A 15726-nucleotide genomic window follows, 5' to 3' on the forward strand; every position below is an offset into this window, starting at 1 on the left:
ATGAAGACTGTAGATCATGTGTTCTTTTTCCCTGTCATAGCTGGATGTTTACAGAACTTACAGAGAGGACAGAGGCAAATATTCCTGGAATAACAGAAATATGAGTTGTTCTGTCATTTTGCCCTTGCTGGTGTGCTTGTCCTGAGCAGCAGGATGTGACATCTCCCTGAAACAAGGACATGATGGATATAGGAAATTCAGCACTTCCCTAGTTCTCCATGTCAGTGTGATCCTCATTTAGTATCTCCTATCTATAACTTCATTGGATTGAGATTCCCAGGGAAACTTGGGGAACTGGGGGCTGCTAATGAGCTTCCAACTCTCCTTAGGCCTTTTACAGCACCCTAGATGGCAGTCCCTCTCACACAGTCAGCTGTAGCTCTCAGGGTCCCCATGGCTATGCCTACAGATCTCCAGTGAGCAAATCAGATTCAGCAGAAGCCCATAAGCAGCTGGTACTTCAGCAACCCAGTCTTGTCTCAGCTGAAATGAGCACAATCTGTTAAATAAGCAGAGATGCTTCCACTTACATTTAGACTGTGATCCACTGACTGTTATCTGATTGTGTTGACTAAAATGAAAAGGAAATGAAAACTATTCATACCATGGTTGACTTTGATGGAATGTAACCTGTGCTTTACAAATCCGTCGGAGGTCTTTGAAGAGGTTGACAAGGAAGTGAATAAGGGTGAGATAGTTGCTATACTTGTATTTCTGAAAGACTTTTGATAAAGTCCAGTGCCAAAGACCTTTAAGGGAAACCAAGAAAATACACAATGGATCTCATTGCTGGGGTTCTGCAGAATCTGTGCTGAGGTCTGTCCTGGTAAACGTACCATAAACTCCTGGGACAAGTAGATGAACAGAGGTGAGAAAGTTTGAGGATAATAGGAAGTTGGTTATTCAGGGTAGTAAACGTGAAGATCACCCATGAGGAAGCACAGAAGTACCTCAGGAGACTGTGTAGGCAAATAAAATTTAATATGCGTAGATCTAAACTGATGTGTGTGGGAAAAACGAATCCTAAATTCACATAAAAAATTACAGACTCTGAGCTGACCATTATGACTCAGGATCACAATCCTGGGATTATAATAGTTTGTTCCATGAAAACATTGTCTCAGTGCTGAGAGGCAGCCAAAACGTTAACCAAATGTTAAATGAGAAAAAAAACTAGAGAGCAACTCTGTGAATCAGTGCTCACCCACGTGTTGAAGAGTGTACTTTCATCTCAAATAGAATATAGTACAACTGGGAGATGTTCACAGGAGTCCAAAAAGGGTGGAACTACTTCCACAGCAGGAGCAGTCTGCATACACTCAGACTGCTCAGTTTAAAAGGCAATTGATAGACTTATAAATTGATGAGCAGAATGGGCAAAGTTGGATTTTTGCTGTCTCTCCCAATGAAAAAGCTCAGGACCATTGAATGAAGTTCTTTGTGCAGAAGACACTAGATGTGTAGCTTTTTCCAAAGGGCATGGGGGCTGGTCTAAGTTTACATGAGTTCAAGGGGAGGCTGCACAACTCTATGGATGAGAAATTTAGTAACAATTATTAAATTGCAGAAACTGCAACCACTCAGAAAATAGGTGCAGTTAAAAATAGTTGTTCTGTGAGATGACCTGTGGGGACTGCCATGCATACATGTCTTCTTTCTGCTTTTCCCTGCTCTTAGAAACCCTGCTGGAGACAAATCCTGGGCTCGGTGGACATTTGGTGTGATCAGCTGTGGCTCTCAGTATTCTAACACTCATCATGTGCCTCACTGGTGTCGGGAGAGATTTGGGCTGTGTACTAATGGCTGTGGAGGTGAGACACTTTTCTTTCTTTCCCATTCTTTTATGCAGTGATATGTATCTGTTGATTAGCCACCAGATGATCACCTGGTTCTTAACTGACTAAACCTGCCTTGCCAGAAAAAGCACAATTTTAAACTATGCTCTAAAAAATGAGAAATCTCTGCTGTGTTGGGCAAAGCTGCAGAAAGCAACTGTAATGGTTGACAGATCTGTGAGACCCAGAGTCTTACATATCCCAGAACAAATCAAAAAATCGTTTGTATTGACCATGAGGAAAAGCTATCAGAAATTGTGATAGTATTTCCTTCATTGTGAATTTATTTCTTGTAGCTCCTAGATAGACAGAAGAAGAATAGAAGTCTAGCATCTGCAAAAATGAAGTTACAAATTAGGTTACACAAAGCTGTAGGAAGATCAGCTCTGATTGCTCACCAGTGACTTCCTAATTTATAGCAATATTCTGCTATAGCAGAATGAAAATTGACTTTTTAAAGTACAAATCTGAAGAAAGGACAGCGTGTAAACTGTACTACTGGTGCAGGGGCTGTGCTGGCAGTGATGGAAGCAGCGTTGCTATTGTGGTTCAGAGGAAGCAGCACAGACGTGGCTGTGCAGCTGAGCATTGGCAGCAAATTAAAACTCATTTTCACTAGTTCAGCTGCTTGTACACAAAAGCTCTCTTGCCCTATGAGTGACTGAGTCCTTCCTGGTTGCTCCAGAGAGGAAATACAAGAACAGATACCTTCTTGTGCTCCCAAGTTTCTGATGATCTGGATGGTGGAGGATAAGACTATGCTGCCAAAGCTTGGGTTCTCCTACACTCATAATGTTTTGGACTCATAATATCTCACAATATCATTGTCCCAGTAAAAGAGGATTATTTTATGAGATCTAATGTGGGATTGGTAAACATCAAGCAAACCAATTTTTAAATTTTCTAGCAGAAGGACTTCCAATTATATGCACAAATGTGATGACTACATCCATGTACATTAAATAATTTTATATCATCCTGGAAAGGTTTCACTATAATGTACTGATTTGACATATACAAAAAAAAGATCTAGAGGTTTTCACATCAGTAGATTCAAAATTTATTTTCTGATATTAATTATGATGTGTTAATTTCAAAACTAATTTCAGTATTACCTAATATAGATTTTCTTATATTTTCTATGCTGAAGGGTATTATGAAATTTGAGGTCAAATTATGATTTAGGACGAAAGGAAATTTCAAAACATTGCAATTTTTCCCTAGAAAAGAAATGCAGGAATTTCATCAGCTGTATTTGAGCTGTTGTAGAGCAGATGGATTTATACTTTTTCATGGTTTCTCTGTACAATCTCTTTTCTTATATGTGGCACTTATATACATACACAAATACATATACATGGTTGTCCTTTTTTTGTGTGTGTGTGGAAGAAAACTTCTTTTTATTCTGTATCTTTTACTTTTTTAGTACCATCAATATTATAGTCAAGGAAAACTGCTTCACTTCACCTGAAGAAAGAGAAAATGCATTTTGTATGTGTGTCATGGAGGAATTGCTTTTTAATTAATCCCTTTAGCTTCAAAATTATTCAGACTGAGTTAAACTGAGCAGAATTAAATCTCTTCATATCTTATTTTCCTGCATATGCAGATTTTTTTTCATTATATGTTTTAAGGGTATGAAAAATAAGGATTTGTGGGTTTTTTAATTGATATTTTAGAATCCAGAATGTTAATTGTTTGATGTGAAATAACATGAAAAATATAGCTATTATGTTCCATTTCATTGTTAAATAACTTTAGATATGGGTGTGACCAGGTATACAGAATTTGTATAGTTCTTGTTAATTAATGTTTGTTAATTTCTGCATTTTTAGTGGTTTAAAAGCTCAACTTCAGAAATTTTAGGTATGTTACAAATGTTAAGGGCTATGGATAGAGACATGGAAAGGTTTATGGTAAGAGGTGCTCGTTTCCATGTGGTGAGTTGAGAAATGTTCTGAAAAAAAATTGACACTGGAATCATAAAAACCCACAATCACCAGATAGAATGAATTGATTGTAATTTCTAAGTGTGATTCTTTACATCTTGAACACAGAAATGAAAATGTCTCAAAAACTTACCTAGCTGAAAGAAAAAAACAACCAAAAATAATTAAATTATACAAAATAAATCAAAGTGATTTGACTTATGGCATTCCAGTTGGAAACTGCCTGTCCTAAGGGAAGACCTATCTGCCATGATACAAAATACATTATTAGAGGGGATGTGCTTTAAAAAAAGACAGAGGGAACTTCCATTCGGTTCTGATTGTCATTGATGCGTTAGGAAAATTACAGATTACTGAGATATTTCATTAAAAAGAATTCTACCACTTGAAACATTATGATTTCTTGGCTAGCATAGGATTGCTTGCCTAGCTTTTAAGATCAGAAGAGATGACTATAATCATCAGCTCTGACTCTATGAATAAAATGGGTCCCAGTGATTCAGAAAATTATCCAAGCCACAAGTGGAATGTAGCTTTTGGAAAAGCGCCCAGTCTTGAAAAGTAAAGAGTGTATCAAAACACCAACAAAATAAAATGTCTGGACGATACTTGACACTTATATTCAAGGTGTCAAGGGGAGGCTAAAACATTTTTAAAAGGCCCAATCTATTGTTTTGGGGGTTTGTTGGGTTTTTTATTTGTTTGTTTGTTTTATTTTAATGGTGGTGTCAGTTGGCTGTACTTGATGCCAATAAAGTGTTATCATAAAAGAAAAGTGCAGGGAATATTCCAACCACCTTCCCAAAGATTCCTTAGCCCACCATAAAGTATTACCTGGAGTAGTTGCCTTGGCCCTGACTTTTACCCCTTCTCTGAAATGTGCTCAGGTCCTTTTCTTAAGTGCCAGGACCCACTGGAGAATTAACCTCAGACACCGCATCCCAAGCTTGAAATCAGTTGTAGGGGAAAGCTGGGACTCCTGAAGAGTTCACTTCTGTGTTTAATTCAGAAGTCAAGAATGGATTTGAGTAACTTAATAAACATGTTGTTAAGGAAACCAAAATAGCACAGAGCTCTTATGAAACACTTAAACAAAGGTTTACAAACTTTCTCCATAGAGATAGGACTGAGGCAGGCACTAAAATCTTGTAGGAGTTTTTTTATGCAATGGCTCAAGGAATAAAACTGAAAAAAAAAATTACAAATTCCTTCCACCCATGCCCAAATTTCCATGTGAAATAATTACAGTTCCTTCTTCCTTATAGTGGTATTTATCTTGTCTGTTTTATGATTTCTTCCTTTCCAAAGTTGAATTTGGATATTAGTCTCCGTTACAAAAATAAATCCTGTAGCTGTTGTTATACTACCTCACAGGACAAATATTCATGCAAATAAAGGACAACCATCTTAAATTTCTTTGCTGTACACTGTAGTTTGTACTTTTGAGCAACAGGTAAAGATTTTTCTAGAGTTTGATCCTGTAACGGTCTGTCTCCTGCCTTCCAGGCTTCTAAATTTTAGTATGACATTTAGGCTTTCTTTCTGTATTTCTTTCCCTGCCCTGCTGGGAAACAGGGATATCAGTATTCTAACAAAGTACTTTAAGAAAGGCAGATTTCAAACTAAAAACACCCACATTACCCAAACTACCTGTGTCCAATGAAACCATTCATGTGTTTCAGAATCAGGACAGTGGAAGCCACAAAACATTTCAGTTCCCATTCAGCTTCAGCCCACAAACATGCAGCTTAATTCAAGTCCTTGAGTGAATACAAATTGCTCTCTTTGACTTTTACACATTGGAAAACCTATTCTTAAATACTGAAATGAATAACATTTCCAACTAGATTCACTGATAAGAATCACTGATACTATTTGTATATCCTCCTAGTAGATAGAAATACCTTTTCAGGAATCTACCTGCCTATAATTAGAAAATTACTGGTGCCTAGCTGGAGATAACAAGTAGAATAAAGCAATGTTACATTTTGCTGAACTGAGCCTATGTGACATTGTCATAAGGCACACAAAACCTAAACCATGATGGAGTCACAGAGCTGCCTTCTATGACCTTTGTGTAGAGCAAAGCACTACAACTGGAGAAAGATCACTGTTTGATGGGGTTCCCTCAGATCTGATCTCCTAACTTAAAGTGTTTCCAGGGTGTGTGGTTTCCCCACAGGAACTCACTGACGAGCATGTTTGTATGGTGGTAGATGTACATGTCATTGCTTTGCTTTCCACGTTTGGCAGAGACATGGTACAGCTGGCTGGAATGGGAGTCTCTAACACACACCACCCCCTCAAACTACCCCCGAAAGCCTCACAGCACTAAACCTCCAGATATGTGCTTTTCTGCTGTATTTGTAATATGCAGAGGTGAACAGTACAGTGATTGAGGATCATTATGCATCTTCTTCAGTTTTACCTTAGCAGTGCAAGTCCTCTGAATCTGTGAATCACATGAGAATGGATCTTTTTAGGATACTATAGATATCAGGTAAGTTAACTTGATTTATGCTGAAACAAGTGATTTCTCCTCTTCACAGTATGATGAGTTTGATTTTAATTTGCACTGAGGCAAAAGTCCCTTCAGTAAGTCAGTCTTGCCTAGATGAGAATGTCTTTGCTTTTGAGCTTTTGTCACAAAACTGAATTTGCGGAACCATCATAGGAAAGTAAGGGCTGTTTGTAGGAATTCAGCACTTACAGTCTTTCAGTTAAGAACTGACAGATTTCTCACCCATGTGTGTTTCTGAGTGACTCCAAAGTCTTGTTTTGCTTTGTATTTCCAAGGAAGTCAAAAGAGGGAAATAAAATGAAATTTTTACATGTTATACATCAATAAACATAAACACAGAGAAACATAAGCACTTCAGCCCACCTAAAAGTAAGGAGAACACATGTGGTCCTAGACATGACCTTGTTACACTAACCTTTGTCATTTTTAGGAATAGTTACAGTCAAGTTGTGAGAGCTGTATGTAGGGAGTGGTCATACTTGTGAGTTAGACTTGGGGAATCAAGTGCTGCATTTTTGCAGCAGGCTTCTAGATTTGGTTGGGAAGGAATGGTACAACTTACTGTTTATATTGTCCACCCAAATGTCACTGTGTAGCTAAAGCTGAATATTTATGTGGGTTATATGTATTGTCACTTCACCCTGTGGCAACTGTTGCTACAGTGAGAGGCTGGAAGGCCTTTAATGGGAACTGAGAGATGAACCTCTGCACAGACTGCATCCAAAGAGAGGATGTATTACCTATTTCCAGAGGCATAACCTCTTCTCCTGACACTTAAGATTGGTTAAGTTTATGTCCAAAGTCCACTGTTTATTACCTAAAATGATATTCTACATGGCTTTGAAGCCTGTTACAAGGATCAAAATGACAAATTATCTTCTTGGCATCTAGTGGATTATTACACTGTTTTTATCTGTGAACAAAGCAAACAGGTTTCAAGTTAGCAGCAAAGATGCATGATTTTGAGATACCAAACAGTTTGCTCATGGTCCTGCTGATGCAATGGATCACATTTACCCTGTGGAAAGATTAATATAGATATCATGTGACATCTTCTCTGTGACTCTTTGACCGCTACTAAAGCACAGTACTTTGTTGTGTCATCCCACACCCATTTGTCAACCATACGTAATTAATTAGGCTACTGTAACATTTTTATTCTGCATGTGAAGTTCTCTCCTCAGCAATCTCTCCCTTCCAAAATCTACATTCATCATTAATTACAAAATCAATGGGAGAGATGGTCTGGACATATACAATTGATAGCTTCCCTCTTCAGATTAGCGTAACCTCCCAATTCATTACGTGGAGTGAATAATACAGTTGCTGCCATCATGGAAAGGGGCAGGTCACCTGCTGTAAATTTCTTAACAAAATGTGCTGTCATGTGCCTTTTCACTTGCTGAGTGTTTACTGTGTGTTTGGAGGAGTCCATCTTCTTTCTGAGCCCAGATTTGTCTCCTCTCTTTTGGCAAAGCAACAATCATGATTTTAAACAACTAAATGCTTAAATGTTGAAAGACTGAGAGGTTCCTCTTAAAAGCTGCAGTAATTAAACTGAATACTGCATAGCACTGAGACTGTAACTATGAATAAGATATTAAAAAAAGATGAAAGGATTGAAAAATTTGGTCCCTCTAAACCCAGTGATGTTTCTTGCATGAGAAAGGTGATGGGAATTTAGGCCACAGCATGCATACTTTCCTGCGTTTTAGCATATTAAAACATTGATATCCCCCAGATTTTTTTTCCACTCTGTACTATTTTAGGATTAGAGTCTTCCATTCCTCTTTTCTCAAAGAAAATATGCTTTCAGTCACATTTTCCAAAATAGCCTCTGTGGCCTTTCAGTAGCTACCCACTTATACATTTACAAGTCATGTCAGTTATGAAATAGATGTAACATTTCCTGTAAGAGTCAGAAATGCAGCTGACATTAAATAAGTATTCCTTTAATAGATGGCTAGAAGAATAACATCTTTTTGGTTTTTTTTAAGATGACAATCAAGGATCAGATTCTGATATCACTGTCCATGTTGTACCTTATTCCAGGAGCTTCACTAAAATTAATGGAGATTCACTAAAGTTAATGGGACACCTTAGGGAGTAAGGAAGTGGACAATCAGAGTAATCTTTACACTCTACCTGTCAGTGCAAAGACACTGAAATCTTTATGTTGAATAAAACTTATCACAAATTATATATGAGGAATCTATATCTTAAATTATAAGATAAGAAGGATGATTTAGGCATTTAAATAAAGGGAATATATGCTTGGAATTTCCATAAACATTAATGGAAATTTTATTGGAGTTTTAGGAGGAGTAAAACATCATTCCAAATTAATTAACTGCAAGAAAGCCCTTTACCTCAGCAGGATTTGGACCAGGTTTCAAGTGATTTAGTGACTTTAATGGACTTTATTCTAGGGATTATAAAATCATGCCTTGTAATGTTTAAATTGGAGTTATAAAACTAAAGGTATGAACTGAAGTGAAACATTATTAGAAAATTGTCATCTGTAATAAATAAATTAGGGACAATACCTGAAGCAAGGCTAATACTAGAATTTACAGCAAAATTCAAGCCAGACTGTGAAAAAGAGTATTGATAGTTGTCTTCCTTGTTATTAAATTGTAGTATAATTATCTATGTGTTAGGGGTGAATAGAATATACAGATAGTTACAAACATGCCTTAGACCAAAGATGTCTTCATCTAGTTTGGTATGAAGAGAAATTTATGATCTGATTTTATTAGCACTTCTGGATTGCCCCTTGAGCTAATTCTGCAATATCCCAATGTGATTACCATTCATGGGTTTTATTTAGATCTCAGTGAAGAAAATTACTGCAATCTCTTGCTCTTCATATGTACATTCTGAGTCAGATATTCCCCTCCAGAAAACTTTCCAATAGGATTCACTGGTGAAAATCCAATTGCAAAATCAAAGTCTTTTGTCTATGGAAATGTTGATGTCTTTCAGCACAGAAAATAAGTGCAAAGTGCATTTAATGATTAAAGCTGTACTTTTCGTGGTACTTCTCTGTAAAATATATATTTTATTATTTGCTTCAGTATTGTTTCTCATATTCCAAATCATGGGGTTTTCCCATGTTTGTCAGCTCCTCAGTCATCTGGCAGGATTTCCTAGTTGTTATTTTCCAGTAGTCATAATTCCATGATAATACCACAATCCTTGCCAGAACCCCTTTGTCTCACTTTAAATAACTCTTTCACAGCCTTTTAGTGTGCTCTGCAAACCTCAACCACCATCTATCTCATCTTTCCTGCCTTTCCCAAACTAGATACACAACTCTCATTACAACAGCACAGGAAGAAAGGAAGGTGGATGAACCTGATCTGAGATTTCTGCGTGAATAAGGTTTTCTTAGCTAAATAGAGGCTCTTTTCATGTGAAAAAAACCCAAACTTGCAGACTATTGACCTGTGTAACTAAATTTATGAAGTTTTCTAAAAGCACATTATTGACTTTTTTATCTGTGATTCAGTGTTGCTACATTTTATGATGTAAATGTGTACTTAGGAGCCTTTATAAAATGCAGATTATTGACCCAGTGTTATAAATATTTACTCACAGTTTTAAAACTCCAATGATATGACATATTTGTATGGCTATTCATTTAAAAAAAAAAAATGCCACGGTAGTATATCTGTATTTGAAATTAAGAATAAAATGCTTAGAATTACCTCAAAAAGCTGTTAATAGTACTTTCAGAGCAATTTTAAACTTTACACATTATGTGTTTCTCTTATAGCCTAATGGGTTGCAAAATTTTGTCTTTAAAATGTGATTTGTTTTTTTAATAGTAGGACAAAAAAAAATTAAATATGTTTCACTTCTAGAACTTGTTTTCTAAGTTTCAGCCCAGAGTAAAATTTTTATGGTTGAGTTACAAACCTCTGAAAATAGGGGTTTCTACTGGAAACACTGACACCACTTTAACTATAGCAGCACTGGCAGAGCAGTGTAATATACACTAGAAATAGAAAACAAGATTAGAGATGACATTTAGGACATGAGGCCTTCTCCAGGCTGTGGGAAAAATAACTGTGTTCTATTTTTTTCCACAGGCTGAAAAAGGCCTCCTGGTCTAAGTGTCATCCCTGATCTTATTTCTCATTCATACCATGCATTTAATTAACTCATTTTTTAATTATTATTGACAGCAATTTGTTGCAGTTTTAAGCATCCCTAGCCTAGTGTATGTCAAGGTGGTGGGGAAAGTGCCAAGGAGACCCAGGACTTTGTTAATATTTCTGTGTCAAAGAAACACAGTCCCAGAGCTGGCTGGATCCTGTGGTAACCAGCCGTGCCAGAGGATGGATCAGGCAGGGGAGAACCCCTCACACCCATGCCAGACCAGGAACTGCAGCACTGTACACACATGCAAGCTGCTTTTTCCAAGGGCAGAGTAAAACTTGACAATCAAATACACTTATCCTGGGCTGTCTGGGAGCAGTAACCAGGGTAGTCAGATACTCAGGTGCAATGACTTCCACCACCACTTCTGGAGCACATTTTCCACCACAGTTTAGCCTTGATCCAGGGTCCTGAGAACTGTAAATTGAGAACATTGCTGAACACTAAGAAATAATTTGGTAAGATGTGACTCTGGACTGGACTGCCTTCACCACAAAGCCACGTCAGGAAGATCTCTCCATCAGTGGGGCATTCCACCAAAGGAGAGACTTGGTATCATCTCAGAAAGTTAGCTAAGCTCAAGGGTTAAATTTTACATTTCTCCATGTTGAATTCTTTTTCCTTCCTTAGGCACCTTTCAACTTATAGCTGCTTCAGTTTTGTATTCACTGCACTACATGACAATTCCCTGTATACTTATATGGCCTTTTAATGCCTACTGTGGAGCTACAGCACTGCTTTGCTGTGATCTTGCAAGCTCTGTTCTCAGCGTGGGGTAAAAAGGAGTAATAAGCAAACTACCATTGTAGAACAAGTGCAATTGTAATTACTTCTTGCTCCCACCAGAATGCCACTAGGAGATCCCTATCCTAAGGATGATCAGACAGACAGAATGCATCTGTCCTGTCTATATTGCTGGAACTGTCAAGGTAGAAACTTGTGCTACATTTAAACTGTATTTTCAGTACTCATCTGATCAATTCTTTTTATTGCTGTACTCACAATAGACAGAGATACTGGAAGCTACTGCTCATCCTCCAAAAAACATATTCTGCAAAGTCAGTAATAGAGGCAAATTTATTGCTAAAGCAATTTCCTAGTGAAGATGCTTCACTGTGAATACTGGTATTAATGTAGGGATAAACATGACCTGTTCTGTGTGCACATGTAAGTAGGTGTATAATGCTGTCTATTTTGTTTGTATGCACAGTGTCTTCTTGGCAGGTAGTCTGCAGCCAGAAATTGCCAGCTGCTAAATGTTCAAGGAAGCATTATCTGAATTGCTTTCTACACTGTGGGAGAGTGGCCAGGATATTGCATTTAATATAATCAATGGATTCAGTTCCATAGCAAAGATGTAGGAAAACTTACCTGTAAACATCTTTTGGATTTTAATTTTCAGAAAAAGAGGGAAATAATAATTGTTCACTTTTGCACAAATGATACATCTTAAGCCAGAAAATTTGAAATATGAATTATTTGATAAAGTTGAGCTTTCATGTGCATTTTCCTACAGGATTTTGACATTGTTATTGGCACAATACTTTATCCTACTTCCTGTTCTTTATAGATCCAGGAAAATGTCATATACTTTCTTTAATTTTTACAAAACATAAACATTCTTTTAAAAATGTTCTTTCCTGTGGTTACATCTCTCACTGAACAGTACTTTTTGCATGTGCCAAATGCATGATGTAGTCATTTGACAAAAAGTACCATGAAGATTTGAAATGCCATTAGTTACTGGCACTGCTGTAACAGGCTGGTAACCACAGTACTTGTGCATAGGCAACTGCTGGGAGACAGAATGTTCTTCCAAAAGCACCTTCTTGGTCATACAGGGCTGTGAGTGTGGGACATGAAGAATAGGTGGATCAAAAGTCTATGTTGGGAAAGCAGAAGTCTGCACTTCAGGCTATAGCTGTGCTAATCACTGAACATGGAATGGTGTTGTTCCAGGAGACGTGGTGAACCTACCTAATTAACAGTCATGTCAGAACACTGTGTTACACCAGCCACTGTGTCTCACTTGTGACAGTCTCCAGTCATATTTTTGGCTTAGAGAGCCAGACTAGGAGTTTCTGAGAAAAGATTCTCTAAACATAGAAGCCACAAGGAGTTAATCTGAAAGAACTCTGTTAAAGCAGTGCAATGGAGTGAGTTGGCATTGACGGTAATTTCACCTGATCCAGCCTAATGTGAGCCAGCATAACTCTGGTTTAAATGATTACATGAATTTCCATGCAAAAATTTAACTAAGCACACAATATTGCACCTTCTGTTACCCTGGCACAGCTCTGTGTACAGGCAATTCTATCCCACCCAAACTGAAAAAAATAACCATGGCCTGCTGTTTGGTAGATTGGAGCAATGTATTTACAAAGCAAAGCTCGTGGCTGGTGGGCATGGATCTGCAGTTTGCAAGATCCCACCAGCCATATAGGTCCTTCATCAGGAAAAAATCATGTATTCTCTCTCTAGGCACAGGTAAGTGACCTTGGAAGGACTGTGGCAATAGGTCATATTAAGTCAGCACTAGGTCTTTTTCCTTGTTTGCTTTTGAAACATTTTATGTGATGATTCTGAACGTACATGGTACTACTGTTCCCACTATCAGAGACAGCAGATTGACTGTGTGCTGATAATGTGCAAGGGAAAAGAGGACATGGCAAAATCTGCCTAGGTTCAGCACCAGCTCTGATTTTCCAGCACACAAAAATCTAAAATTCATTGGTGAGAAATCAAGCAAAGCAAACCAGCCTACTTTGGCAGAATTTGCTGAAGCATAGGGAGACTAAAGTTGTGAGCTTCACACAGCTCTAGATCCAGCTTATGCAATTCCAGCAAAACTTCGTGGCTTCATGCTGCATTTCTTCCTCTGAAAGTCAGCGTTACTATTTCCTGGTGGTTTATTTCCTTCTTGTGTACCACAGAGACATGACAGTGGAAGCTCAGTTTCAGTGTGCATGCACAGCAGGTGAGATATCTTCTCCCAACTGTAGGCCTGTTCTGTGTCACATTGTTCATAGGAGGCAATAGGAAGAACATTAAAATGCTAAATTGTGAAGATTTACAGCAACAGGTTTCTGTGATAACCTTACATTTATGCTAATTGGAAGCTATTTGAAATATCATGCTGATATTGTAGTACTACTACACATAATACATTTTCATCTTACAACTTGATGGGCGTGCTGGTGGGAGTTGACTGAACAGATTTTACCAGGTGATGAAGTCAGCTTCCTCTAGACTCACCTTAGTTGCTTCCCCTCCTTGATGAACCTTTTCCTTTAAGTCACCCCGGGAAGCAGCAAGACTCCTCCTGCAAGAGATGATCATTCATGTCATGACACTGCTGAGGATTCACAGTACATCTACACAGGTAATTCTGTCCTTTTTTTTTTCCCATATAGTCTCTTTGGATCAGGCTTTAAAGCTGACCATCAGCTACTCAACTTCTAGGTGCCCTCAGTGCACCAAGGTGCCCCCTCAAGTCTGAAGCTCCTGAGTGACTGGAGTTGGCTCCTCACTACTTTAATTCTCTCTCATTTTCTGTGTCCTAGACACAGGACAGTGTCCTAGCACTGAGGGGAGTGGCATGAGTTACAGCACCAAAACAAAGCCTTCATCCTATTGTGATCACAGGCCCTGAAAAACGTTTAGCTACGGTTTGTTCCTTTGTTTTGGACCTGCCAATCACATTGTGGGGCCGAGATGCTTTGGGACAATGGGGACTTGATCTTACTACAAATTTGTCCTAATGGCCACTGAACAGCAGCTGGTCCCTGCCCTAACCTGGACAGCAGATAAGCTGGTTTGAGTGGACCAGTGGCTGATTAGAAAGGACAAGCTGCAACATCTTCAAGCCCTCATTCAAGAACAACTTTTAGCAGGACATATTTGTGCTTCTACCAGTCCCTGGAATTCCCCAGTGTCTCTGATCCAAAAAAGAAGTGGCAAGTGGCCACTTGCCACTCTGGAACAGGGATTTGAATCACATTTTCCCAGATACCTTAGCCACTACCAAATAGGTTTGCAATGCTTCTTTGTCTGGTTCAGAGTCTGTTTTGCTATTCAGACCATGTCGAAATGCCCTGGCAGGAAGAGAGCCTGGCTCTCAGTCCAGGACTAGCAGTCACCGGGTGCTCAGGGTTCTCTGCTGGTAAGGAAGATCATTCTCTGACTGAGAAGAATCTGCCAATTATTCTGAAATCCTCTCCCGTTGCATCAGACATGTGACTCCATGGAGAAGTTCACATCTGAGAAGACCCTGGGGAAGAAATACGGAGGTGCCTAAAGCCCTGCTCCATCCACTAACATCTCATTTCTTACCTAATCTCTTTGGTACTCTTTTCTAGAAATCTAATTCTCTACACAGGTTCTTGGGGAAACCTTTCTTTAGCAAAGACAGCCAATGATCCAATGTCTGTGATGCTGACCCTAAATATGTTTTTTCAAATGTTGCTGATGAGCTTTCCTATCTTCTTCATGTGCTGCTCATTGCAAATAGGGAGATGTTTCTCTTTGCTTTTAGGAAAATGCCTCTTTGATTTGTGAGTTAAACTACTAAAAAATAAAACTAAAATAAAGCTTGATATGTGTTGTCTGACAAAAGTCCCCAACGACATCAGGATTTTGTAATACTTTGATCAGAAAGAGGTTATAAATTCTTATAGTAAAACTGCTGTTTTACAGACAGAATATTGCCTAAAAAAGACACTTAACTGGTGGCTACTGGGAAATGCCAATTCCTGCAGTCTGGTCTCAGTCTTCCTTTAAACATTTGTTAGGGGAAATATGTAAAACTGATTAATTTCTGAAGTATAATAATAGCAGCAATATTATACTGTGGTGAAGGTTATTTTGCATAACTTTAAAACATTTGCAGAAGGCTCAACATTTGGTGTCTTAATAAGGATATATCTTCCCAGTAACAATTAGCAGTTTGTGGTGCCTGCTGCAGTAACTGCTACAGCAGTGAAGATCCCAGTGCCATGTTTTCCATGCAGAAGGTGCCATGTAGTGCCACCACCCTGGTTGGGGTCAGTCTCAGGGTGCCGACTGAGCAGCTGAGAGCTCATCTGCGACAAGTGGACAAGCAGCGTGACAGTCTCCATGCTAATGTGTCTGCAGGACTTTGCACAGGGGAAACAGGGCAATGGTGAGAGTAGCAGAATAAATCAAAGTGTGAAAGCAACTGTAGTCAAATGTCACACCCGAACAGTCAGGGACTTGGCAGGTTGCTTGGAAACAGGTT

At 38.5% G+C, this 15726-nt stretch overlaps 2 long non-coding RNA genes across 3 annotated transcripts; both read left to right on the forward strand.

The window, feature by feature from the left end:
* The first annotated feature begins 1673 nt into the window (after positions 1–1673).
* Positions 1674–9873, forward strand: LOC113950601. Of its 2 annotated transcripts, none has more exons than XR_003528795.1 (3): positions 1674–1811; positions 6207–6284; positions 9613–9873. It is a non-coding gene; the product is annotated as an uncharacterized LOC113950601 (long non-coding RNA). The 2 variants fall into 2 exon arrangements; XR_003528796.1 differs by lacking the exon at positions 1674–1811 and adding an exon at positions 5892–5947.
* Positions 9874–13653: 3780 nt separating this feature from the next.
* LOC113950599 lies at positions 13654–14972 on the forward strand. Its single transcript, XR_003528792.1, has 2 exons — positions 13654–13851; positions 13932–14972. It is a non-coding gene; the product is annotated as an uncharacterized LOC113950599 (long non-coding RNA).
* The last annotated feature ends 754 nt before the right edge of the window (positions 14973–15726 follow it).

Source organism: Corapipo altera, unplaced genomic scaffold (genome assembly GCF_003945725.1).
Source record: "Corapipo altera isolate COAL_440 unplaced genomic scaffold, ASM394572v1 54, whole genome shotgun sequence".
Lineage (NCBI taxonomy): Eukaryota > Metazoa > Chordata > Aves > Passeriformes > Pipridae > Corapipo > Corapipo altera.